General features: G+C 50.1%; 68 non-coding genes across 68 annotated transcripts; all 68 read right to left on the minus strand.

Annotated features, from left to right (window-relative positions):
- Positions 1–82: 82 nt before the first annotated feature.
- On the minus strand, positions 83–164 carry trnas-gcu (transfer RNA serine (anticodon GCU)). The gene has a single exon. It is a non-coding gene; the product is annotated as a tRNA-Ser (tRNA).
- Positions 165–543: 379 nt separating this feature from the next.
- trnas-gcu (transfer RNA serine (anticodon GCU)) lies at positions 544–625 on the minus strand. Its single transcript has one exon. It is a non-coding gene; the product is annotated as a tRNA-Ser (tRNA).
- A 149-nt stretch (positions 626–774) lies between these two features.
- trnas-gcu (transfer RNA serine (anticodon GCU)) lies at positions 775–856 on the minus strand. The gene has a single exon. It is a non-coding gene; the product is annotated as a tRNA-Ser (tRNA).
- A 135-nt stretch (positions 857–991) lies between these two features.
- On the minus strand, positions 992–1,073 carry trnas-gcu (transfer RNA serine (anticodon GCU)). Its single transcript has one exon. It is a non-coding gene; the product is annotated as a tRNA-Ser (tRNA).
- Positions 1,074–1,235: 162 nt separating this feature from the next.
- trnas-gcu (transfer RNA serine (anticodon GCU)) lies at positions 1,236–1,317 on the minus strand. Its single transcript has one exon. It is a non-coding gene; the product is annotated as a tRNA-Ser (tRNA).
- A 149-nt stretch (positions 1,318–1,466) lies between these two features.
- Positions 1,467–1,548, minus strand: trnas-gcu (transfer RNA serine (anticodon GCU)). Its single transcript has one exon. It is a non-coding gene; the product is annotated as a tRNA-Ser (tRNA).
- Positions 1,549–1,683: 135 nt separating this feature from the next.
- trnas-gcu (transfer RNA serine (anticodon GCU)) lies at positions 1,684–1,765 on the minus strand. Its single transcript has one exon. It is a non-coding gene; the product is annotated as a tRNA-Ser (tRNA).
- A 162-nt stretch (positions 1,766–1,927) lies between these two features.
- Positions 1,928–2,009, minus strand: trnas-gcu (transfer RNA serine (anticodon GCU)). Its single transcript has one exon. It is a non-coding gene; the product is annotated as a tRNA-Ser (tRNA).
- Positions 2,010–2,158: 149 nt separating this feature from the next.
- Positions 2,159–2,240, minus strand: trnas-gcu (transfer RNA serine (anticodon GCU)). Its single transcript has one exon. It is a non-coding gene; the product is annotated as a tRNA-Ser (tRNA).
- Positions 2,241–2,375: 135 nt separating this feature from the next.
- On the minus strand, positions 2,376–2,457 carry trnas-gcu (transfer RNA serine (anticodon GCU)). Its single transcript has one exon. It is a non-coding gene; the product is annotated as a tRNA-Ser (tRNA).
- Positions 2,458–2,619: 162 nt separating this feature from the next.
- trnas-gcu (transfer RNA serine (anticodon GCU)) lies at positions 2,620–2,701 on the minus strand. The gene has a single exon. It is a non-coding gene; the product is annotated as a tRNA-Ser (tRNA).
- A 149-nt stretch (positions 2,702–2,850) lies between these two features.
- On the minus strand, positions 2,851–2,932 carry trnas-gcu (transfer RNA serine (anticodon GCU)). The gene has a single exon. It is a non-coding gene; the product is annotated as a tRNA-Ser (tRNA).
- Positions 2,933–3,067: 135 nt separating this feature from the next.
- Positions 3,068–3,149, minus strand: trnas-gcu (transfer RNA serine (anticodon GCU)). Its single transcript has one exon. It is a non-coding gene; the product is annotated as a tRNA-Ser (tRNA).
- Positions 3,150–3,542: 393 nt separating this feature from the next.
- Positions 3,543–3,624, minus strand: trnas-gcu (transfer RNA serine (anticodon GCU)). The gene has a single exon. It is a non-coding gene; the product is annotated as a tRNA-Ser (tRNA).
- Positions 3,625–3,786: 162 nt separating this feature from the next.
- Positions 3,787–3,868, minus strand: trnas-gcu (transfer RNA serine (anticodon GCU)). The gene has a single exon. It is a non-coding gene; the product is annotated as a tRNA-Ser (tRNA).
- Positions 3,869–4,017: 149 nt separating this feature from the next.
- On the minus strand, positions 4,018–4,099 carry trnas-gcu (transfer RNA serine (anticodon GCU)). Its single transcript has one exon. It is a non-coding gene; the product is annotated as a tRNA-Ser (tRNA).
- A 135-nt stretch (positions 4,100–4,234) lies between these two features.
- On the minus strand, positions 4,235–4,316 carry trnas-gcu (transfer RNA serine (anticodon GCU)). Its single transcript has one exon. It is a non-coding gene; the product is annotated as a tRNA-Ser (tRNA).
- Positions 4,317–4,478: 162 nt separating this feature from the next.
- trnas-gcu (transfer RNA serine (anticodon GCU)) lies at positions 4,479–4,560 on the minus strand. Its single transcript has one exon. It is a non-coding gene; the product is annotated as a tRNA-Ser (tRNA).
- Positions 4,561–4,709: 149 nt separating this feature from the next.
- On the minus strand, positions 4,710–4,791 carry trnas-gcu (transfer RNA serine (anticodon GCU)). Its single transcript has one exon. It is a non-coding gene; the product is annotated as a tRNA-Ser (tRNA).
- A 135-nt stretch (positions 4,792–4,926) lies between these two features.
- On the minus strand, positions 4,927–5,008 carry trnas-gcu (transfer RNA serine (anticodon GCU)). The gene has a single exon. It is a non-coding gene; the product is annotated as a tRNA-Ser (tRNA).
- A 162-nt stretch (positions 5,009–5,170) lies between these two features.
- Positions 5,171–5,252, minus strand: trnas-gcu (transfer RNA serine (anticodon GCU)). The gene has a single exon. It is a non-coding gene; the product is annotated as a tRNA-Ser (tRNA).
- Positions 5,253–5,401: 149 nt separating this feature from the next.
- trnas-gcu (transfer RNA serine (anticodon GCU)) lies at positions 5,402–5,483 on the minus strand. Its single transcript has one exon. It is a non-coding gene; the product is annotated as a tRNA-Ser (tRNA).
- Positions 5,484–5,618: 135 nt separating this feature from the next.
- On the minus strand, positions 5,619–5,700 carry trnas-gcu (transfer RNA serine (anticodon GCU)). Its single transcript has one exon. It is a non-coding gene; the product is annotated as a tRNA-Ser (tRNA).
- A 162-nt stretch (positions 5,701–5,862) lies between these two features.
- trnas-gcu (transfer RNA serine (anticodon GCU)) lies at positions 5,863–5,944 on the minus strand. Its single transcript has one exon. It is a non-coding gene; the product is annotated as a tRNA-Ser (tRNA).
- A 149-nt stretch (positions 5,945–6,093) lies between these two features.
- On the minus strand, positions 6,094–6,175 carry trnas-gcu (transfer RNA serine (anticodon GCU)). The gene has a single exon. It is a non-coding gene; the product is annotated as a tRNA-Ser (tRNA).
- Positions 6,176–6,310: 135 nt separating this feature from the next.
- On the minus strand, positions 6,311–6,392 carry trnas-gcu (transfer RNA serine (anticodon GCU)). The gene has a single exon. It is a non-coding gene; the product is annotated as a tRNA-Ser (tRNA).
- A 610-nt stretch (positions 6,393–7,002) lies between these two features.
- Positions 7,003–7,084, minus strand: trnas-gcu (transfer RNA serine (anticodon GCU)). The gene has a single exon. It is a non-coding gene; the product is annotated as a tRNA-Ser (tRNA).
- A 162-nt stretch (positions 7,085–7,246) lies between these two features.
- On the minus strand, positions 7,247–7,328 carry trnas-gcu (transfer RNA serine (anticodon GCU)). Its single transcript has one exon. It is a non-coding gene; the product is annotated as a tRNA-Ser (tRNA).
- A 149-nt stretch (positions 7,329–7,477) lies between these two features.
- On the minus strand, positions 7,478–7,559 carry trnas-gcu (transfer RNA serine (anticodon GCU)). The gene has a single exon. It is a non-coding gene; the product is annotated as a tRNA-Ser (tRNA).
- A 135-nt stretch (positions 7,560–7,694) lies between these two features.
- On the minus strand, positions 7,695–7,776 carry trnas-gcu (transfer RNA serine (anticodon GCU)). The gene has a single exon. It is a non-coding gene; the product is annotated as a tRNA-Ser (tRNA).
- A 135-nt stretch (positions 7,777–7,911) lies between these two features.
- trnas-gcu (transfer RNA serine (anticodon GCU)) lies at positions 7,912–7,993 on the minus strand. The gene has a single exon. It is a non-coding gene; the product is annotated as a tRNA-Ser (tRNA).
- Positions 7,994–8,386: 393 nt separating this feature from the next.
- On the minus strand, positions 8,387–8,468 carry trnas-gcu (transfer RNA serine (anticodon GCU)). Its single transcript has one exon. It is a non-coding gene; the product is annotated as a tRNA-Ser (tRNA).
- Positions 8,469–8,603: 135 nt separating this feature from the next.
- trnas-gcu (transfer RNA serine (anticodon GCU)) lies at positions 8,604–8,685 on the minus strand. The gene has a single exon. It is a non-coding gene; the product is annotated as a tRNA-Ser (tRNA).
- Positions 8,686–8,820: 135 nt separating this feature from the next.
- Positions 8,821–8,902, minus strand: trnas-gcu (transfer RNA serine (anticodon GCU)). The gene has a single exon. It is a non-coding gene; the product is annotated as a tRNA-Ser (tRNA).
- Positions 8,903–9,295: 393 nt separating this feature from the next.
- trnas-gcu (transfer RNA serine (anticodon GCU)) lies at positions 9,296–9,377 on the minus strand. Its single transcript has one exon. It is a non-coding gene; the product is annotated as a tRNA-Ser (tRNA).
- A 135-nt stretch (positions 9,378–9,512) lies between these two features.
- trnas-gcu (transfer RNA serine (anticodon GCU)) lies at positions 9,513–9,594 on the minus strand. The gene has a single exon. It is a non-coding gene; the product is annotated as a tRNA-Ser (tRNA).
- Positions 9,595–9,987: 393 nt separating this feature from the next.
- Positions 9,988–10,069, minus strand: trnas-gcu (transfer RNA serine (anticodon GCU)). Its single transcript has one exon. It is a non-coding gene; the product is annotated as a tRNA-Ser (tRNA).
- Positions 10,070–10,448: 379 nt separating this feature from the next.
- Positions 10,449–10,530, minus strand: trnas-gcu (transfer RNA serine (anticodon GCU)). The gene has a single exon. It is a non-coding gene; the product is annotated as a tRNA-Ser (tRNA).
- Positions 10,531–10,679: 149 nt separating this feature from the next.
- On the minus strand, positions 10,680–10,761 carry trnas-gcu (transfer RNA serine (anticodon GCU)). The gene has a single exon. It is a non-coding gene; the product is annotated as a tRNA-Ser (tRNA).
- Positions 10,762–10,896: 135 nt separating this feature from the next.
- Positions 10,897–10,978, minus strand: trnas-gcu (transfer RNA serine (anticodon GCU)). The gene has a single exon. It is a non-coding gene; the product is annotated as a tRNA-Ser (tRNA).
- Positions 10,979–11,140: 162 nt separating this feature from the next.
- On the minus strand, positions 11,141–11,222 carry trnas-gcu (transfer RNA serine (anticodon GCU)). The gene has a single exon. It is a non-coding gene; the product is annotated as a tRNA-Ser (tRNA).
- A 149-nt stretch (positions 11,223–11,371) lies between these two features.
- On the minus strand, positions 11,372–11,453 carry trnas-gcu (transfer RNA serine (anticodon GCU)). Its single transcript has one exon. It is a non-coding gene; the product is annotated as a tRNA-Ser (tRNA).
- A 134-nt stretch (positions 11,454–11,587) lies between these two features.
- Positions 11,588–11,669, minus strand: trnas-gcu (transfer RNA serine (anticodon GCU)). Its single transcript has one exon. It is a non-coding gene; the product is annotated as a tRNA-Ser (tRNA).
- A 162-nt stretch (positions 11,670–11,831) lies between these two features.
- trnas-gcu (transfer RNA serine (anticodon GCU)) lies at positions 11,832–11,913 on the minus strand. Its single transcript has one exon. It is a non-coding gene; the product is annotated as a tRNA-Ser (tRNA).
- Positions 11,914–12,523: 610 nt separating this feature from the next.
- trnas-gcu (transfer RNA serine (anticodon GCU)) lies at positions 12,524–12,605 on the minus strand. The gene has a single exon. It is a non-coding gene; the product is annotated as a tRNA-Ser (tRNA).
- A 149-nt stretch (positions 12,606–12,754) lies between these two features.
- trnas-gcu (transfer RNA serine (anticodon GCU)) lies at positions 12,755–12,836 on the minus strand. Its single transcript has one exon. It is a non-coding gene; the product is annotated as a tRNA-Ser (tRNA).
- Positions 12,837–13,215: 379 nt separating this feature from the next.
- trnas-gcu (transfer RNA serine (anticodon GCU)) lies at positions 13,216–13,297 on the minus strand. The gene has a single exon. It is a non-coding gene; the product is annotated as a tRNA-Ser (tRNA).
- Positions 13,298–13,446: 149 nt separating this feature from the next.
- trnas-gcu (transfer RNA serine (anticodon GCU)) lies at positions 13,447–13,528 on the minus strand. The gene has a single exon. It is a non-coding gene; the product is annotated as a tRNA-Ser (tRNA).
- Positions 13,529–13,663: 135 nt separating this feature from the next.
- On the minus strand, positions 13,664–13,745 carry trnas-gcu (transfer RNA serine (anticodon GCU)). Its single transcript has one exon. It is a non-coding gene; the product is annotated as a tRNA-Ser (tRNA).
- A 162-nt stretch (positions 13,746–13,907) lies between these two features.
- On the minus strand, positions 13,908–13,989 carry trnas-gcu (transfer RNA serine (anticodon GCU)). Its single transcript has one exon. It is a non-coding gene; the product is annotated as a tRNA-Ser (tRNA).
- Positions 13,990–14,138: 149 nt separating this feature from the next.
- Positions 14,139–14,220, minus strand: trnas-gcu (transfer RNA serine (anticodon GCU)). The gene has a single exon. It is a non-coding gene; the product is annotated as a tRNA-Ser (tRNA).
- A 135-nt stretch (positions 14,221–14,355) lies between these two features.
- trnas-gcu (transfer RNA serine (anticodon GCU)) lies at positions 14,356–14,437 on the minus strand. Its single transcript has one exon. It is a non-coding gene; the product is annotated as a tRNA-Ser (tRNA).
- A 162-nt stretch (positions 14,438–14,599) lies between these two features.
- On the minus strand, positions 14,600–14,681 carry trnas-gcu (transfer RNA serine (anticodon GCU)). The gene has a single exon. It is a non-coding gene; the product is annotated as a tRNA-Ser (tRNA).
- Positions 14,682–14,830: 149 nt separating this feature from the next.
- Positions 14,831–14,912, minus strand: trnas-gcu (transfer RNA serine (anticodon GCU)). The gene has a single exon. It is a non-coding gene; the product is annotated as a tRNA-Ser (tRNA).
- Positions 14,913–15,291: 379 nt separating this feature from the next.
- Positions 15,292–15,373, minus strand: trnas-gcu (transfer RNA serine (anticodon GCU)). The gene has a single exon. It is a non-coding gene; the product is annotated as a tRNA-Ser (tRNA).
- Positions 15,374–15,522: 149 nt separating this feature from the next.
- trnas-gcu (transfer RNA serine (anticodon GCU)) lies at positions 15,523–15,604 on the minus strand. The gene has a single exon. It is a non-coding gene; the product is annotated as a tRNA-Ser (tRNA).
- A 135-nt stretch (positions 15,605–15,739) lies between these two features.
- trnas-gcu (transfer RNA serine (anticodon GCU)) lies at positions 15,740–15,821 on the minus strand. Its single transcript has one exon. It is a non-coding gene; the product is annotated as a tRNA-Ser (tRNA).
- A 162-nt stretch (positions 15,822–15,983) lies between these two features.
- On the minus strand, positions 15,984–16,065 carry trnas-gcu (transfer RNA serine (anticodon GCU)). Its single transcript has one exon. It is a non-coding gene; the product is annotated as a tRNA-Ser (tRNA).
- Positions 16,066–16,214: 149 nt separating this feature from the next.
- On the minus strand, positions 16,215–16,296 carry trnas-gcu (transfer RNA serine (anticodon GCU)). Its single transcript has one exon. It is a non-coding gene; the product is annotated as a tRNA-Ser (tRNA).
- Positions 16,297–16,675: 379 nt separating this feature from the next.
- On the minus strand, positions 16,676–16,757 carry trnas-gcu (transfer RNA serine (anticodon GCU)). The gene has a single exon. It is a non-coding gene; the product is annotated as a tRNA-Ser (tRNA).
- Positions 16,758–16,906: 149 nt separating this feature from the next.
- On the minus strand, positions 16,907–16,988 carry trnas-gcu (transfer RNA serine (anticodon GCU)). The gene has a single exon. It is a non-coding gene; the product is annotated as a tRNA-Ser (tRNA).
- Positions 16,989–17,150: 162 nt separating this feature from the next.
- Positions 17,151–17,232, minus strand: trnas-gcu (transfer RNA serine (anticodon GCU)). Its single transcript has one exon. It is a non-coding gene; the product is annotated as a tRNA-Ser (tRNA).
- Positions 17,233–17,381: 149 nt separating this feature from the next.
- Positions 17,382–17,463, minus strand: trnas-gcu (transfer RNA serine (anticodon GCU)). The gene has a single exon. It is a non-coding gene; the product is annotated as a tRNA-Ser (tRNA).
- Positions 17,464–17,598: 135 nt separating this feature from the next.
- trnas-gcu (transfer RNA serine (anticodon GCU)) lies at positions 17,599–17,680 on the minus strand. The gene has a single exon. It is a non-coding gene; the product is annotated as a tRNA-Ser (tRNA).
- A 162-nt stretch (positions 17,681–17,842) lies between these two features.
- trnas-gcu (transfer RNA serine (anticodon GCU)) lies at positions 17,843–17,924 on the minus strand. The gene has a single exon. It is a non-coding gene; the product is annotated as a tRNA-Ser (tRNA).
- A 149-nt stretch (positions 17,925–18,073) lies between these two features.
- Positions 18,074–18,155, minus strand: trnas-gcu (transfer RNA serine (anticodon GCU)). Its single transcript has one exon. It is a non-coding gene; the product is annotated as a tRNA-Ser (tRNA).
- A 379-nt stretch (positions 18,156–18,534) lies between these two features.
- trnas-gcu (transfer RNA serine (anticodon GCU)) lies at positions 18,535–18,616 on the minus strand. Its single transcript has one exon. It is a non-coding gene; the product is annotated as a tRNA-Ser (tRNA).
- A 149-nt stretch (positions 18,617–18,765) lies between these two features.
- Positions 18,766–18,847, minus strand: trnas-gcu (transfer RNA serine (anticodon GCU)). The gene has a single exon. It is a non-coding gene; the product is annotated as a tRNA-Ser (tRNA).
- Positions 18,848–18,904: the final 57 nt, after the last annotated feature.

Genomic DNA, 18,904 nt, shown 5'->3' on the forward strand with positions numbered 1-18,904 from the left:
CACAGTTGTGAGAGGTCAGAAAATACAACCCTTGACAATACTGTCACAATAGAAAGAGGGAGACCCCCTGTGCAGATGCAAACGACGAGGATGGGATTCGAACCCACGCGTGCAGAGCACAATGGATTAGCAGTCCATCGCCTTAACCACTCGGCCACCTCGTCACTGGGGCAGCTTTATTGGAAAGTTTTCCACCGGAAAGGCATTGTGGTTGCCGATAACGTAGGAGCAATTGTGAGAGGTCAGAAAATACGACCCTGTCACATTGGAAAGAGGGAGAGCCGCTGTGCGGATGCAAACGACGAGGATGGGATTCGGACCCACGCGTGCAGAGCACAATGGATTAGCAGTCCATCGCCTTAACCACTCGGCCACCTCGTCACTTATGCACATGGCTATTTTTTTTCGACAAAATAGGTCAGAATTCCCAACAAGGACAGAAAAACTGAAACTCATGTGACTTTCATGAAGTGAGGCCCAAAATATCCCCTCCGACAAAACTCTCATCTTGGAAGGAGAGTACACCCTCCTTACGGATGTGCCCGACGAGGATGGGATTCGAACCCACGCGTGCAGAGCACAATGGATTAGCAGTCCATCGCCTTAACCACTCGGCCACCTCGTCACTGGGTCAGCTGCATTGGAAAGTTTTCCAACAGATAGGTGTTGGTTGAGGTTGCTGATTATGTTGGCACAGTTGTGAGAGGTCAGAAAATACAACCCTTGACAATACTGTCACAATAGAAAGAGGGAGACCCCCTGTGCAGATGCAAACGACGAGGATGGGATTCGAACCCACGCGTGCAGAGCACAATGGATTAGCAGTCCATCGCCTTAACCACTCGGCCACCTCGTCACTGGGGCAGCTTTATTGGAAAGTTTTCCACCGGAAAGGCATTGTGGTTGCCGATAACGTAGGAGCAATTGTGAGAGGTCAGAAAATACGACCCTGTCACATTGGAAAGAGGGAGAGCCGCTGTGCGGATGCAAACGACGAGGATGGGATTCGAACCCACGCGTGCAGAGCACAATGGATTAGCAGTCCATCGCCTTAACCACTCGGCCACCTCGTCACTTATGCACATGGCTATTTTTTTTCGACAAAATAGGTCAGAATTCCCAACAAGGACAGAAAAACTGAAACTCATGTGACTTTCATGAAGTGAGGCCCAAAATATCCCCTCCGACAAAACTCTCATCTTGGAAGGAGAGTACACCCTCCTTACGGATGTGCCCGACGAGGATGGGATTCGAACCCACGCGTGCAGAGCACAATGGATTAGCAGTCCATCGCCTTAACCACTCGGCCACCTCGTCACTGGGTCAGCTGCATTGGAAAGTTTTCCAACAGATAGGTGTTGGTTGAGGTTGCTGATTATGTTGGCACAGTTGTGAGAGGTCAGAAAATACAACCCTTGACAATACTGTCACAATAGAAAGAGGGAGACCCCCTGTGCAGATGCAAACGACGAGGATGGGATTCGAACCCACGCGTGCAGAGCACAATGGATTAGCAGTCCATCGCCTTAACCACTCGGCCACCTCGTCACTGGGGCAGCTTTATTGGAAAGTTTTCCACCGGAAAGGCATTGTGGTTGCCGATAACGTAGGAGCAATTGTGAGAGGTCAGAAAATACGACCCTGTCACATTGGAAAGAGGGAGAGCCGCTGTGCGGATGCAAACGACGAGGATGGGATTCGAACCCACGCGTGCAGAGCACAATGGATTAGCAGTCCATCGCCTTAACCACTCGGCCACCTCGTCACTTATGCACATGGCTATTTTTTTTCGACAAAATAGGTCAGAATTCCCAACAAGGACAGAAAAACTGAAACTCATGTGACTTTCATGAAGTGAGGCCCAAAATATCCCCTCCGACAAAACTCTCATCTTGGAAGGAGAGTACACCCTCCTTACGGATGTGCCCGACGAGGATGGGATTCGAACCCACGCGTGCAGAGCACAATGGATTAGCAGTCCATCGCCTTAACCACTCGGCCACCTCGTCACTGGGTCAGCTGCATTGGAAAGTTTTCCAACAGATAGGTGTTGGTTGAGGTTGCTGATTATGTTGGCACAGTTGTGAGAGGTCAGAAAATACAACCCTTGACAATACTGTCACAATAGAAAGAGGGAGACCCCCTGTGCAGATGCAAACGACGAGGATGGGATTCGAACCCACGCGTGCAGAGCACAATGGATTAGCAGTCCATCGCCTTAACCACTCGGCCACCTCGTCACTGGGGCAGTTTTATTGGATAGTTTTCCACCGGAAAGGCATTGTGGTTGCCGATAACGTAGGAGCAATTGTGAGAGGTCAGAAAATACGACCCTGTCACATTGGAAAGAGGGAGAGCCGCTGTGCGGATGCAAACGACGAGGATGGGATTCGAACCCACGCGTGCAGAGCACAATGGATTAGCAGTCCATCGCCTTAACCACTCGGCCACCTCGTCACTTATGCACATGGCTATTTTTTTTCGACAAAATAGGTCAGAATTCCCAACAAGGACAGAAAAACTGAAACTCATGTGACTTTCATGAAGTGAGGCCCAAAATATCCCCTCCGACAAAACTCTCATCTTGGAAGGAGAGTACACCCTCCTTACGGATGTGCCCGACGAGGATGGGATTCGAACCCACGCGTGCAGAGCACAATGGATTAGCAGTCCATCGCCTTAACCACTCGGCCACCTCGTCACTGGGTCAGCTGCATTGGAAAGTTTTCCAACAGATAGGTGTTGGTTGAGGTTGCTGATTATGTTGGCACAGTTGTGAGAGGTCAGAAAATACAACCCTTGACAATACTGTCACAATAGAAAGAGGGAGACCCCCTGTGCAGATGCAAACGACGAGGATGGGATTCGAACCCACGCGTGCAGAGCACAATGGATTAGCAGTCCATCGCCTTAACCACTCGGCCACCTCGTCACTGGGGCAGCTTTATTGGAAAGTTTTCCACCGGAAAGGCATTGTGGTTGCCGATAACGTAGGAGCAATTGTGAGAGGTCAGAAAATACGACCCTGTCACATTGGAAAGAGGGAGAGCCGCTGTGCGGATGCAAACGACGAGGATGGGATTCGAACCCACGCGTGCAGCGCACAATGGATTAGCAGTCCATCGCCTTCACCACTCGGCCACCTCGTCACTTATGCACATGGCTATTTTTTTTCGACAAAATAGGTCAGAATTCCCAACAAGGACAGAAAAACTGAAACTCATGTGACTTTCATGAAGTGAGGCCCAAAATATCCCCTCCGACAAAACTCTCATCTTGGAAGGAGAGTACACCCTCCTTACAGATGTGCCCGACGAGGATGGGATTCGAACCAACGCGTGCAGAGCACAATGGATTAGCAGTCCATCGCCTTAACCTTTCGGCCACCTGGTCACTGGGTCAGCTGCATTGGAAAGTTTTCCAACAGATAGGTGTTGGTTGAGGTTGCTGATTATGTTGGCACAGTTGTGAGAGGTCAGAAAATACAACCCTTGACAATACTGTCACAATAGAAAGAGGGAGACCCCCTGTGCAGATGCAAACGACGAGGATGGGATTCGAACCCACGCGTGCAGAGCACAATGGATTAGCAGTCCATCGCCTTAACCACTCGGCCACCTCGTCACTTATGCACATGGCTATTTTTTTTCGACAAAATAGGTCAGAATTCCCAACAAGGACAGAAAAACTGAAACTCATGTGACTTTCATGAAGTGAGGCCCAAAATATCCCCTCCGACAAAACTCTCATCTTGGAAGGAGAGTACACCCTCCTTACGGATGTGCCCGACGAGGATGGGATTCGAACCCACGCGTGCAGAGCACAATGGATTAGCAGTCCATCGCCTTAACCACTCGGCCACCTCGTCACTGGGTCAGCTGCATTGGAAAGTTTTCCAACAGATAGGTGTTGGTTGAGGTTGCTGATTATGTTGGCACAGTTGTGAGAGGTCAGAAAATACAACCCTTGACAATACTGTCACAATAGAAAGAGGGAGACCCCCTGTGCAGATGCAAACGACGAGGATGGGATTCGAACCCACGCGTGCAGAGCACAATGGATTAGCAGTCCATCGCCTTAACCACTCGGCCACCTCGTCACTGGGGCAGCTTTATTGGAAAGTTTTCCACCGGAAAGGCATTGTGGTTGCCGATAACGTAGGAGCAATTGTGAGAGGTCAGAAAATACGACCCTGTCACATTGGAAAGAGGGAGAGCCGCTGTGCGGATGCAAACGACGAGGATGGGATTCGAACCCACGCGTGCAGAGCACAATGGATTAGCAGTCCATCGCCTTAACCACTCGGCCACCTCGTCACTTATGCACATGGCTATTTTTTTTCGACAAAATAGGTCAGAATTCCCAACAAGGACAGAAAAACTGAAACTCATGTGACTTTCATGAAGTGAGGCCCAAAATATCCCCTCCGACAAAACTCTCATCTTGGAAGGAGAGTACACCCTCCTTACGGATGTGCCCGACGAGGATGGGATTCGAACCCACGCGTGCAGAGCACAATGGATTAGCAGTCCATCGCCTTAACCACTCGGCCACCTCGTCACTGGGTCAGCTGCATTGGAAAGTTTTCCAACAGATAGGTGTTGGTTGAGGTTGCTGATTATGTTGGCACAGTTGTGAGAGGTCAGAAAATACAACCCTTGACAATACTGTCACAATAGAAAGAGGGAGACCCCCTGTGCAGATGCAAACGACGAGGATGGGATTCGAACCCACGCGTGCAGAGCACAATGGATTAGCAGTCCATCGCCTTAACCACTCGGCCACCTCGTCACTGGGGCAGCTTTATTGGAAAGTTTTCCACCGGAAAGGCATTGTGGTTGCCGATAACGTAGGAGCAATTGTGAGAGGTCAGAAAATACGACCCTGTCACATTGGAAAGAGGGAGAGCCGCTGTGCGGATGCAAACGACGAGGATGGGATTCGAACCCACGCGTGCAGAGCACAATGGATTAGCAGTCCATCGCCTTAACCACTCGGCCACCTCGTCACTTATGCACATGGCTATTTTTTTTCGACAAAATAGGTCAGAATTCCCAACAAGGACAGAAAAACTGAAACTCATGTGACTTTCATGAAGTGAGGCCCAAAATATCCCCTCCGACAAAACTCTCATCTTGGAAGGAGAGTACACCCTCCTTACGGATGTGCCCGACGAGGATGGGATTCGAACCCACGCGTGCAGAGCACAATGGATTAGCAGTCCATCGCCTTAACCACTCGGCCACCTCGTCACTGGGTCAGCTGCATTGGAAAGTTTTCCAACAGATAGGTGTTGGTTGAGGTTGCTGATTATGTTGGCACAGTTGTGAGAGGTCAGAAAATACAACCCTTGACAATACTGTCACAATAGAAAGAGGGAGACCCCCTGTGCAGATGCAAACGACGAGGATGGGATTCGAACCCACGCGTGCAGAGCACAATGGATTAGCAGTCCATCGCCTTAACCACTCGGCCACCTCGTCACTGGGGCAGTTTTATTGGATAGTTTTCCACCGGAAAGGCATTGTGGTTGCCGATAACGTAGGAGCAATTGTGAGAGGTCAGAAAATACGACCCTGTCACATTGGAAAGAGGGAGAGCCGCTGTGCGGATGCAAACGACGAGGATGGGATTCGAACCCACGCGTGCAGAGCACAATGGATTAGCAGTCCATCGCCTTAACCACTCGGCCACCTCGTCACTTATGCACATGGCTATTTTTTTTCGACAAAATAGGTCAGAATTCCCAACAAGGACAGAAAAACTGAAACTCATGTGACTTTCATGAAGTGAGGCCCAAAATATCCCCTCCGACAAAACTCTCATCTTGGAAGGAGAGTACACCCTCCTTACGGATGTGCCCGACGAGGATGGGATTCGAACCCACGCGTGCAGAGCACAATGGATTAGCAGTCCATCGCCTTAACCACTCGGCCACCTCGTCACTGGGTCAGCTGCATTGGAAAGTTTTCCAACAGATAGGTGTTGGTTGAGGTTGCTGATTATGTTGGCACAGTTGTGAGAGGTCAGAAAATACAACCCTTGACAATACTGTCACAATAGAAAGAGGGAGACCCCCTGTGCAGATGCAAACGACGAGGATGGGATTCGAACCCACGCGTGCAGAGCACAATGGATTAGCAGTCCATCGCCTTAACCACTCGGCCACCTCGTCACTGGGGCAGCTTTATTGGAAAGTTTTCCACCGGAAAGGCATTGTGGTTGCCGATAACGTAGGAGCAATTGTGAGAGGTCAGAAAATACGACCCTGTCACATTGGAAAGAGGGAGAGCCGCTGTGCGGATGCAAACGACGAGGATGGGATTCGAACCCACGCGTGCAGCGCACAATGGATTAGCAGTCCATCGCCTTCACCACTCGGCCACCTCGTCACTTATGCACATGGTTATTTTTTTTCGACAAAATAGGTCAGAATTCCCAACAAGGACAGAAAAACTGAAACTCATGTGACTTTCATGAAGTGAGGCCCAAAATATCCCCTCCGACAAAACTCTCATCTTGGAAGGAGAGTACACCCTCCTTACGGATGTGCCCGACGAGGATGGGATTCGAACCCACGCGTGCAGAGCACAATGGATAAGCAGTCCATCGCCTTAACCACTCGGCCACCTCGTCACTGGGTCAGCTGCATTGGAGAGTTTTCCAACAGATAGATGTTGGTTGAGGTTGCTGATTATGTTGGCACAGTTGTGAGAGGTCAGAAAATACAACCCTTGACAATACTGTCACAATAGAAAGAGGGAGACCCCCTGTGCAGATGCAAACGACGAGGATGGGATTCGAAGCCACGCGTGCAGAGCACAATGGATTAGCAGTCCATCGCCTTAACCACTCGGCCACCTCGTCACTGGGGCAGCTTTATTGGAAAGTTTTCCACCGGAAAGGCATTGTGGTTGCCGATAACGTAGGAGCAATTGTGAGAGGTCAGAAAATACGACCCTGTCACATTGGAAAGAGGGAGAGCCGCTGTGCGGATGCAAACGACGAGGATGGGATTCGAACCCACGCGTGCAGAGCACAATGGATTAGCAGTCCATCGCCTTAACCACTCGGCCACCTCGTCACTTATGCACATGGCTATTTTTTTTCGACAAAATAGGTCAGAATTCCCAACAAGGACAGAAAAACTGAAACTCATGTGACTTTCATGAAGTGAGGCCCAAAATATCCCCTCCGACAAAACTCTCATCTTGGAAGGAGAGTACACCCTCCTTACGGATGTGCCCGACGAGGATGGGATTCGAACCCACGCGTGCAGAGCACAATGGATTAGCAGTCCATCGCCTTAACCACTCGGCCACCTCGTCACTGGGTCAGCTGCATTGGAAAGTTTTCCAACAGATAGGTGTTGGTTGAGGTTGCTGATTATGTTGGCACAGTTGTGAGAGGTCAGAAAATACAACCCTTGACAATACTGTCACAATATAAAGAGGGAGACCCCCTGTGCAGATGCAAACGACGAGGATGGGATTCGAACCCACGCGTGCAGAGCACAATGGATTAGCAGTCCATCGCCTTAACCACTCGGCCACCTCGTCACTGGGGCAGCTTTATTGGAAAGTTTTCCACCGGAAAGGCATTGTGGTTGCCGATAACGTAGGAGCAATTGTGAGAGGTCAGAAAATACGACCCTGTCACATTGGAAAGAGGGAGAGCCGCTGTGCGGATGCAAACGACGAGGATGGGATTCGAACCCACGCGTGCAGAGCACAATGGATTAGCAGTCCATCGCCTTAACCACTCGGCCACCTCGTCACTGGGGCAGCTTTATTGGATAGTTTTCCACCGGAAAGGCATTGTGGTTGCCGATAACGTAGGAGCAATTGTGAGAGGTCAGAAAATACGACCCTGTCACATTGGAAAGAGGGAGAGCCGCTGTGCGGATGCAAACGACGAGGATGGGATTCGAACCCACGCGTGCAGAGCACAATGGATTAGCAGTCCATCGCCTTCACCACTCGGCCACCTCGTCACTTATGCACATGGCTATTTTTTTTCGACAAAATAGGTCAGAATTCCCAACAAGGACAGAAAAACTGAAACTCATGTGACTTTCATGAAGTGAGGCCCAAAATATCCCCTCCGACAAAACTCTCATCTTGGAAGGAGAGTACACCCTCCTTACGGATGTGCCCGACGAGGATGGGATTCGAACCCACGCGTGCAGAGCACAATGGATAAGCAGTCCATCGCCTTAACCACTCGGCCACCTCGTCACTGGGTCAGCTGCATTGGAGAGTTTTCCAACAGATAGATGTTGGTTGAGGTTGCTGATTATGTTGGCACAGTTGTGAGAGGTCAGAAAATACAACCCTTGACAATACTGTCACAATAGAAAGAGGGAGACCCCCTGTGCAGATGCAAACGACGAGGATGGGATTCGAACCCACGCGTGCAGAGCACAATGGATTAGCAGTCCATCGCCTTAACCACTCGGCCACCTCGTCACTGGGGCAGCTTTATTGGAAAGTTTTCCACCGGAAAGGCATTGTGGTTGCCGATAACGTAGGAGCAATTGTGAGAGGTCAGAAAATACGACCCTGTCACATTGGAAAGAGGGAGAGCCGCTGTGCGGATGCAAACGACGAGGATGGGATTCGAACCCACGCGTGCAGAGCACAATGGATTAGCAGTCCATCGCCTTAACCACTCGGCCACCTCGTCACTGGGGCAGCTTTATTGGATAGTTTTCCACCGGAAAGGCATTGTGGTTGCCGATAACGTAGGAGCAATTGTGAGAGGTCAGAAAATACGACCCTGTCACATTGGAAAGAGGGAGAGCCGCTGTGCGGATGCAAACGACGAGGATGGGATTCGAACCCACGCGTGCAGAGCACAATGGATTAGCAGTCCATTGCCTTCACCACTCGGCCACCTCGTCACTTATGCACATGGCTATTTTTTTTCGACAAAATAGGTCAGAATTCCCAACAAGGACAGAAAAACTGAAACTCATGTGACTTTCATGAAGTGAGGCCCAAAATATCCCCTCCGACAAAACTCTCATCTTGGAAGGAGAGTACACCCTCCTTACGGATGTGCCCGACGAGGATGGGATTCGAACCCACGCGTGCAGAGCACAATGGATAAGCAGTCCATCGCCTTAACCACTCGGCCACCTCGTCACTGGGTCAGCTGCATTGGAGAGTTTTCCAACAGATAGGTGTTGGTTGAGGTTGCTGATTATGTTGGCACAGTTGTGAGAGGTCAGAAAATACAACCCTTGACAATACTGTCACAATAGAAAGAGGGAGACCCCCTGTGCAGATGCAAACGACGAGGATGGGATTCGAACCCACGCGTGCAGAGCACAATGGATTAGCAGTCCATCGCCTTAACCACTCGGCCACCTCGTCACTGGGGCAGCTTTATTGGAAAGTTTTCCACCGGAAAGGCATTGTGGTTGCCGATAACGTAGGAGCAATTGTGAGAGGTCAGAAAATACGACCCTGTCACATTGGAAAGAGGGAGAGCCGCTGTGCGGATGCAAACAACGAGGATGGGATTCGAACCCACGCGTGCAGAGCACAATGGATTAGCAGTCCATCGCCTTAACCACTCGGCCACCTCGTCACTTATGCACATGGCTATTTTTTTTCGACAAAATAGGTCAGAATTCCCAACAAGGACAGAAAAACTGAAACTCATGTGACTTTCATGAAGTGAGGCCCAAAATATCCCCTCCGACAAAACTCTCATCTTGGAAGGAGAGTGCACCCTCCTTACGGATGTGCCCGATGAGGATGGGATTCGAACCCACGCGTGCAGAGCACAATGGATTAGCAGTCCATCGCCTTAACCACTCGGCCACCTCGTCACTGGGTCAGCTGCATTGGAAAGTTTTCCAACAGATAGGTGTTGGTTGAGGTTGCTGATTATGTTGGCACAGTTGTGAGAGGTCAGAAAATACAAACCTTGACAATACTGTCACAATAGAAAGAGGGAGACCCCCTGTGCAGATGCAAACGACGAGGATGGGATTCGAACCCACGCGTGCAGAGCACAATGGATTAGCAGTCCATCGCCTTAACCACTCGGCCACCTCGTCACTGGGGCAGCTTTATTGGAAAGTTTTCCACCGGAAAGGCATTGTGGTTGCCGATAACGTAGGAGCAATTGTGAGAGGTCAGAAAATACGACCCTGTCACATTGGAAAGAGGGAGAGCCGCTGTGCGGATGCAAACGACGAGGATGGGATTCGAACCCACGCGTGCAGAGGTCAATGGATTAGCAGTCCATCGCCTTAACCACTCGGCCACCTCGTCACTTATGCACATGGCTATTTTTTTTCGACAAAATAGGTCAGAATTCCCAACAAGGACAGAAAAACTGAAACTCATGTGACTTTCATGAAGTGAGGCCCAAAATATCCCCTCCGACAAAACTCTCATCTTGGAAGGAGAGTGCACCCTCCTTACGGATGTGCCCGACGAGGATGGGATTCGAACCCACGCGTGCAGAGCACAATGGATTAGCAGTCCATCGCCTTAACCACTCGGCCACCTCGTCACTGGGTCAGCTGCATTGGAAAGTTTTCCAACAGATAGGTGTTGGTTGAGGTTGCTGATTATGTTGGCACAGTTGTGAGAGGTCAGAAAATACAACCCTTGACAATACTGTCACAATAGAAAGAGGGAGACCCCCTGTGCAGATGCAAACGACGAGGATGGGATTCGAACCCACGCGTGCAGAGCACAATGGATTAGCAGTCCATCGCCTTAACCACTCGGCCACCTCGTCACTGGGGCAGCTTTATTGGAAAGTTTTCCACCGGAAAGGCATTGTGGTTGCCGATAACGTAGGAGCAATTGTGAGAGGTCAGAAAATACGACCCTGTCACATTGGAAAGAGGGAGAGCCGCTGTGCGGATGCAAACGACGAGGATGGGATTCGAACCCACGCGTGCAGAGCACAATGGATTAGCAGTCCATCGCCTTAACCACTCGGCCACCTCGTCACTTATGCACATGACTATTTTTTTTCGACAAAATAGGTCAGAATTCCCAACAAGGACAGAAAAACTGAAACTCATGTGACTTTCATGAAGTGAGGCCCAAAATATCCCCTCCGACAAAACTCTCATCTTGGAAGGAGAGTACACCCTCCTTACGGATGTGCCCGACGAGGATGGGATTCGAACCCACGCGTGCAGAGCACAATGGATTAGCAGTCCATCGCCTTAACCACTCGGCCACCTCGTCACTGTGTCAGCTGCATTGGAAAGTTTTCCAACAGATAGGTGTTGGTTGAGGTTGCTGATTATGTTGGCACAGTTGTGAGAGGTCAGAAAATACAACCCTTGACAATACTGTCACAATAGAAAGAGGGAGACCCCCTGTGCAGATGCAAACAACGAGGATGGGATTCGAACCCACGCGTGCAGAGCACAATGGATTAGCAGTCCATCGCCTTAACCACTCGGCCACCTCGTCACTGGGGCAGTTTTATTGGATAGTTTTCCACCGGAAAGGCATTGTGGTTGCCGATAACGTAGGAGCAATTGTGAGAGGTCAGAAAATCGGCCCTGTCACATTGGAAAGAGGGAGAGCCGCTGTGCGGATGCAAACGACGAGGATGGGATTCGAACCCACGCGTGCAGAGCACAATGGATTAGCAGTCCATCGCCTTAACCACTCGGCCACCTCGTCACTTATGCATATGGCTATTTTTTTTCGACAAAATAGGTCAGAATTCCCAACAAGGACAGAAAAACTGAAACTCATGTGACTTTCATGAAGTGAGGCCCAAAATATCCCCTCCGACAAAACTCTCATCTTGGAAGGAGAGTACACCCTCCTTACGGATGTGCCCGACGAGGATGGGATTCGAACCCACGCGTGCAGAGCACAATGGATTAGCAGTCCATCGCCTTAACCACTCGGCCACCTCGTCACTGGGTCAGCTGCATTGGAAAGTTTTCCAACAGATAGGTGTTGGTTGAGGTTGCTGATTATGTTGGCACAGTTGTGAGAGGTCAGAAAATACAACCCTTGACAATACTGTCACAATAGAAAGAGGGAGACCCCCTGTGCAGATGCAAACGACGAGGATGGGATTCGAACCCAAGCGTGCAGAGCACAATGGATTAGCAGTCCATCGCCTTAACCACTCGGCCACCTCGTCACTGGGGCAGCTTTATTGGAAAGTTTTCCACCGGAAAGGCATTGTGGTTGCCGATAACGTAGGAGCAATTGTGAGAGGTCAGAAAATACGACCCTGTCACATTGGAAAGAGGGAGAGCCGCTGTGCGGATGCAAACGACGAGGATTGGATTCGAACCCACGCGTGCAGAGAACAATGGATTAGCAGTCCATCGCCTTAACCACTCGGCCACCTCGTCACTTATGCACATGGCTATTTTTTTTCGACAAAATAGGTCAGAATTCCCAACAAGGACAGAAAAACTGAAACTCATGTGACTTTCATGAAGTGAGGCCCAAAATATCCCCTCCGACAAAACTCTCATCTTGGAAGGAGAGTACACCCTCCTTACGGATGTGCCCGACGAGGATGGGATTCGAACCCACGCGTGCAGAGCACAATGGATTAGCAGTCCATCGCCTTAACCACTCGGCCACCTCGTCACTGGGTCAGCTGCATTGGAAAGTTTTCCAACAGATAGGTGTTGGTTGAGGTTGCTGATTATGTTGGCACAGTTGTGAGAGGTCAGAAAATACAACCCTTGACAATACTGTCACAATAGAAAGAGGGAGACCCCCTGTGCAGATGCAAACGACGAGGATGGGATTCGAACCCACGCGTGCAGAGCACAATGGATTAGCAGTCCATCGCCTTAACCACTCGGCCACCTCGTCACTGGGGCAGCTTTATTGGAAAGTTTTCCACCGGAAAGGCATTGTGGTTGCCGATAACGTAGGAGCAATTGTGAGAGGTCAGAAAATACGACCCTGTCACATTGGAAAGAGGGAGAGCCGCTGTGCGGATGCAAACGACGAGGATGGGATTCGAACCCACGCGTGCAGAGGTCAATGGATTAGCAGTCCATCGCCTTAACCACTCGGCCACCTCGTCACTTATGCACATGGCTATTTTTTTTCGACAAAATAGGTCAGAATTCCCAACAAGGACAGAAAAACTGAAACTCATGTGACTTTCATGAAGTGAGGCCCAAAATATCCCCTCCGACAAAACTCTCATCTTGGAAGGAGAGTACACCCTCCTTACGGATGTGCCCGACGAGGATGGGATTCGAACCCACGCGTGCAGAGCACAATGGATTAGCAGTCCATCGCCTTAACCACTCGGCCACCTCGTCACTGGGTCAGCTGCATTGGAAAGTTTTCCAACAGATAGGTGTTGGTTGAGGTTGCTGATTATGTTGGCACAGTTGTGAGAGGTCAGAAAATACAACCCTTGACAATACTGTCACAATAGAAAGAGGGAGACCCCCTGTGCAGATGCAAACGACGAGGATGGGATTCGAACCCACGCGTGCAGAGCACAATGGATTAGCAGTCCATCGCCTTAACCACTCGGCCACCTCGTCACTGGGGCAGCTTTATTGGAAAGTTTTCCACCGGAAAGGCATTGTGGTTGCCGATAACGTAGGAGCAATTGTGAGAGGTCAGAAAATACGACCCTGTCACATTGGAAAGAGGGAGAGCCGCTGTGCGGATGCAAACGACGAGGATGGGATTCGAACCCACGCGTGCAGAGCACAATGGATTAGCAGTCCATCGCCTTAACCACTCGGCCACCTCGTCACTTATGCACATGGCTATTTTTTTTCGACAAAATAGGTCAGAATTCCCAACAAGGACAGAAAAACTGAAACTCATGTGACTTTCATGAAGTGAGGCCCAAAATATCCCCTCCGACAAAACTCTCATCTTGGAAGGAGAGTACACCCTCCTTACGGATGTGCCCGACGAGGATGGGATTCGAACCCACGCGTGCAGAGCACAATGGATTAGCAGTCCATCGCCTTAACCACTCGGCCACCTCGTCACTGGGTCAGCTGCATTGGAAAGTTTTCCAACAGATAGGTGTTGGTTGAGGTTGCTGATTATGTTGGCACAGTTGTGAGAGGTCAGAAAATACAACCCTTGACAATACTGTCACAATAGAAAGAGGGAGACCCCCTGTGCAGATGCAAACGACGAGGATGGGATTCGAACCCACGCGTGCAGAGCACAATGGATTAGCAGTCCATCGCCTTAACCACTCGGCCACCTCGTCACTGGGGCAGTTTTATTGGATAGTTTTCCACCGGAAAGGCATTGTGGTTGCCGATAACGTAGGAGCAATTGTGAGAGGTCAGAAAATACGACCCTGTCACATTGGAAAGAGGGAGAGCCGCTGTGCGGATGCAAACGACGAGGATGGGATTCGAACCCACGCGTGCAGAGCACAATGGATTAGCAGTCCATCGCCTTAACCACTCGGCCACCTCGTCACTTATGCATATGGCTATTTTTTTTCGACAAAATAGGTCAGAATTCCCAACAAGGACAGAAAAACTGAAACTCATGTGACTTTCATGAAGTGAGGCCCAAAATATCCCCTCCGACAAAACTCTCATCTTGGAAGGAGAGTACACCCTCCTTACGGATGTGCCCGACGAGGATGGGATTCGAACCCACGCGTGCAGAGCACAATGGATTAGCAGTCCATCGCCTTAACCACTCGGCCACCTCGTCACTGGGTCAGCTGCATTGGAAAGTTTTCCAACAGATAGGTGTTGGTTGAGGTTGCTGATTATGTTGGCACAGTTGTGAGAGGTCAGAAAATACAACCCTTGACAATACTGTCACAATAGAAAGAGGGAGACCCCCTGTGCAGATGCAAACGACGAGGATGGGATTCGAACCCACGCGTGCAGAGCACAATGGATTAGCAGTCCATCGCCTTAACCACTCGGCCACCTCGTCACTGGGGCAGCTTTATTGGAAAGTTTTCCACCGGAAAGGCATTGTGGTTGCCGATAACGTAGGAGCAATTGTGAGAGGTCAGAAAATACGACCCTGTCACATTGGAAAGAGGGAGAGCCGCTGTGCGGATGCAAACGACGAGGATTGGATTCGAACCCACGCGTGCAGAGCACAATGGATTAGCAGTCCATCGCCTTAACCACTCGGCCACCTCGTCACTTATGCACATGGCTATTTTTTTTCGACAAAATAGGTCAGAATTCCCAACAAGGACAGAAAAACTGAAACTCATGTGACTTTCATGAAGTGAGGCCCAAAATATCCCCTCCGACAAAACTCTCATCTTGGAAGGAGAGTACACCCTCCTTACGGATGTGCCCGACGAGGATGGGATTCGAACCCACGCGTGCAGAGCACAATGGATTAGCAGTCCATCGCCTTAACCACTCGGCCACCTCGTCACTGGGTCAGCTGCATTGGAAAGTTTTCCAACAGATAGGTGTTGGTTGAGGTTGCTGATTATGTTGGCACAGTTGTGAGAGGTCAGAAAATACAACCCTTGACAATACTGTCACAATAGAAAGAGGGAGACCCCCTGTGCAGATGCAAACGACGAGGATGGGATTCGAACCCACGCGTGCAGAGCACAATGGATTAGCAGTCCATCGCCTTAACCACTCGGCCACCTCGTCACTGGGGCAGTTTTATTGGATAGTTTTCCACCGGAAAGGCATTGTGGTTGCCGATAACGTAGGAGCAATTGTGAGAGGTCAGAAAATACGACCCTGTCACATTGGAAAGAGGGAGAGCCGCTGTGCGGATGCAAACGACGAGGATGGGATTCGAACCCACGCGTGCAGAGCACAATGGATTAGCAGTCCATCGCCTTAACCACTCGGCCACCTCGTCACTTATGCACATGGCTATTTTTTTTCGACAAAATAGGTCAGAATTCCCAACAAGGACAGAAAAACTGAAACTCATGTGACTTTCATGAAGTGAGGCCCAAAATATCCCCTCCGACAAAACTCTCATCTTGGAAGGAGAGTACACCCTCCTTACGGATGTGCCCGACGAGGATGGGATTCGAACCCACGCGTGCAGAGCACAATGGATTAGCAGTCCATCGCCTTAACCACTCGGCCACCTCGTCACTGGGTCAGCTGCATTGGAAAGTTTTCCAACAGATAGGTGTTGGTTGAGGTTGCTGATTATGTTGGCACAGTTGTGAGAGGTCAGAAAATACAACCCTTGACAATACTGTCACAATAGAAAGAGGGAGACCCCCTGTGCAGATGCAAACGACGAGGATGGGATTCGAACCCACGCGTGCAGAGCACAATGGATTAGCAGTCCATCGCCTTAACCACTCGGCCACCTCGTCACTGGGGCAGCTTTATTGGAAAGTTTTCCACCGGAAAGGCATTGTGGTTGCCGATAACGTAGGAGCAATTGTGAGAGGTCAGAAAATACGACCCTGTCACATTGGAAAGAGGGAGAGCCGCTGTGCGGATGCAAACGACGAGGATTGGATTCGAACCCACGCGTGCAGAGCACAATGGATTAGCAGTCCATCGCCTTAACCACTCGGCCACCTCGTCACTTATGCACATGGCTATTTTTTTTCGACAAAATAGGTCAGAATTCCCAACAAGGACAGAAAAACTGAAACTCATGTGACTTTCATGAAGTGAGGCCCAAAATATCCCCTCCGACAAAACTCTCATCTTGGAAGGAGAGTACACCCTCCTTACGGATGTGCCCGACGAGGATGGGATTCGAACCCACGCGTGCAGAGCACAATGGATTAGCAGTCCATCGCCTTAACCACTCGGCCACCTCGTCACTGGGTCAGCTGCATTGGAAAGTTTTCCAACAGATAGGTGTTGGTTGAGGTTGCTGATTATGTTGGCACAGTTGTGAGAGGTCAGAAAATACAACCCTTGACAATACTGTCACAATAGAAAGAGGGAGACCCCCTGTGCAGATGCAAACGACGAGGATGGGATTCGAACCCACGCGTGCAGAGCACAATGGATTAGCAGTCCATCGCCTTAACCACTCGGCCACCTCGTCACTTATGCACATGGCTATTTTTTTTCGACAAAATAGGTCAGAATTCCCAACAAGGACAGAAAAACTGAAACTCATGTGACTTTCATGAAGTGAGGCCCAAAATATCCCCTCCGACAAAACTCTCATCTTGGAAGGAGAGTACACCCTCCTTACGGATGTGCCCGACGAGGATGGGATTCGAACCCACGCGTGCAGAGCACAATGGATTAGCAGTCCATCGCCTTAACCACTCGGCCACCTCGTCACTGGGTCAGCTGCATTGGAAAGTTTTCCAACAGATAGGTGTTGGTTGAGGTTGCTGATTATGTTGGCACAGTTGTGAGAGGTCAGAAAATACAACCCTTGACAATACTGTCACAATAGAAAGAGGGAGACCCCCTGTGCAGATGCAAACGACGAGGATGGGATTCGAACCCACGCGTGCAGAGCACAATGGATTAGCAGTCCATCGCCTTAACCACTCGGCCACCTCGTCACTGGGGCAGTTTTATTGGATAGTTTTCCACCGGAAAGGCATTGTGGTTGCCGATAACGTAGGAGCAATTGTGAGAGGTCAGAAAATACGACCCTGTCACATTGGAAAGAGGGAGAGCCGCTGTGCGGATGCAAACGACGAGGATGGGATTCGAACCCACGCGTGCAGAGCACAATGGATTAGCAGTCCATCGCCTTAACCACTCGGCCACCTCGTCACTTATGCATATGGCTATTTTTTTTCGACAAAATAGGTCAGAATTCCCAACAAGGACAGAAAAACTGAAACTCATGTGACTTTCATGAAGTGAGGCCCAAAATATCCCCTCCGACAAAACTCTCATCTTGGAAGGAGAGTACACCCTCCTTACGGATGTGCCCGACGAGGATGGGATTCGAACCCACGCGTGCAGAGCACAATGGATTAGCAGTCCATCGCCTTAACCACTCGGCCACCTCGTCACTGGGTCAGCTGCATTGGAAAGTTTTCCAACAGATAGGTGTTGGTTGAGGTTGCTGATTATGTTGGCACAGTTGTGAGAGGTCAGAAAATACAACCCTTGACAATACTGTCACAATAGAAAGAGGGAGACCCCCTGTGCAGATGCAAACGACGAGGATGGGATTCGAACCCACGCGTGCAGAGCACAATGGATTAGCAGTCCATCGCCTTAACCACTCGGCCACCTCGTCACTGGGGCAGCTTTATTGGAAAGTTTTCCACCGGAAAGGCATTGTGGTTGCCGATAACGTAGGAGCAATTGTGAGAGGTCAGAAAATACGACCCTGTCACATTGGAAAGAGGGAGAGCCGCTGTGCGGATGCAAACGACGAGGATTGGATTCGAACCCACGCGTGCAGAGCACAATGGATTAGCAGTCCATCGCCTTAACCACTCGGCCACCTCGTCACTTATGCACATGGCTATTTTTTTTCGACAAAATAGGTCAGAATTCCCAACAAGGACAGAAAAACTGAAACTCATGTGACTTTCATGAAGTGAGGCCCAAAATATCCCCTCCGACAAAACTCTCATCTTGGAAGGAGAGTACACCCTCCTTACGGATGTGCCCGACGAGGATGGGATTCGAACCCACGCGTGCAGAGCACAATGGATTAGCAGTCCATCGCCTTAACCACTCGGCCACCTCGTCACTGGGTCAGCTGCATTGGAAAGTTTTCCAACAGATAGGTGTTGGTTGAGGTTGCTGATTATGTTGGCACAGTTGTGAGAGGTCAGAAAATACAACCCTTGACAATACTGTCACAATAGAAAGAGGGAGACCCCCTGTGCAGATGCAAACGACGAGGATGGGATTCGAACCCACGCGTGCAGAGCACAATGGATTAGCAGTCCATCGCCTTAACCACTCGGCCACCTCGTCACTGGGGCAGCTTTATTGGAAAGTTTTCCACCGGAAAGGCATTGTGGTTGCCGATAA

This window comes from Sardina pilchardus, chromosome 16 (genome assembly GCF_963854185.1).
Source record: "Sardina pilchardus chromosome 16, fSarPil1.1, whole genome shotgun sequence".
Taxonomy (NCBI): Eukaryota; Metazoa; Chordata; class Actinopteri; order Clupeiformes; family Clupeidae; genus Sardina; species Sardina pilchardus.